We start from the raw sequence: 1,314 nt of genomic DNA, 5'->3' as shown, positions 1-1,314 counted from the left end.
GGTGACAACAGTCAACCCGTGAAACTAACGGAAGTGAAGATGAGAGCCACTTCCGGTTCCTTTCAAAATAGAATAGAAATAGTGAAAACTTTTAACTAACTTATTTTTAGCTTTAGTTACTAGTTTCTTTTCAGATTTACATTATTATTATAATAAATTATTGAATATTATTATAGGTTAAGCTACCCAGCAGTATATGATTTAAATAATTAGTCCCACCTGAACCAGCTGCATCATTAAAGTGTGGTATACACTGTGGTATTGTTCCTTTTACGATCTAAAACGTCTTCCACTGGAACAGATACAGAAATACAGTACTGGGGTTTATTAATCTAAGAAGAAATTTATGAATGCAAATTTACATTTAGTAGACAGCAAAGTCTGCATCATCCAATTCTAATCTTTCTTTCAGTGCCTCTGTCATTTACTTTTATGTATCCTAAATGATATGTAAATTAGTGTTGGCCTATTAAATAATGCTGAAATGTATCATGTTAAAGTTATACCCTATTGTAGAGCTGTTTTTTTTTTTTAATCTCATATTCCTGCCAGATTTATTACATTTTGACTGAAATGCACCCATGTCTCTTTTATTTTGAAGTAAGTGTGGATTAAACGGATGTACAGTACTGACAGAAATTAACTTCAGAGTTCAGAGAAGCCCGCCTCCTCTCTCCGTCGCCCCCTGGCGGTCACTGAGGACACCAACAGCTCTGATTACACGGATTACAACAACAAAGTGAAACCAGCTGCTGTTATGTAACATTTGTCGCCGCCTCGTGGTACAATATGGCACTGTTGCTACCACAAACGTATTGAAATACACTTTACGAGCCAGTTTCTTTTCATTTTTAATTTAAATTTTAGTTTTATTCTCAGAAAGAAAACAATATCACTTTTATTATTCATCAATTCATATATGTATCATTGGCATTTGCTTGTATTTTTGACACCTAAGTAAATTTATTGACAAAAAAAATTACTTTTGATACCTAAGTACATTTATTATAAAATACTTTGGGAATTTTACTCAAGTACTAGAGTATTTCACTCTTATGATAATATATTTACTTTCAAGTATGATTGTTTTTTACATCACTGGGTGTACAACATGAGTTGTGCCAGCTTTACAAGAGCCCAGTTTTCGGGAATGTAATTGAGTATATTTACTTAAGTTAACTCTGCTTCAGTACAATTTTGAGGGACTTTTACTTTACTTGAGTATTTGTATTTTCTGTTACTTTATACCTCCACTTTACCACATTTTGGAGGCAAATATTGTGCTTTTGACTCACTACATGTATTAGATAACTT

The sequence above is a fragment of the Pagrus pagrus genome, assembly GCF_965226575.1.
Source record: "Pagrus pagrus genome assembly, chromosome: 6".
Lineage (NCBI taxonomy): Eukaryota > Metazoa > Chordata > Actinopteri > Spariformes > Sparidae > Pagrus > Pagrus pagrus.
The sequence above is the reverse complement of the archived record's forward strand: the minus strand, read 5'-3'. Positions refer to the sequence as shown.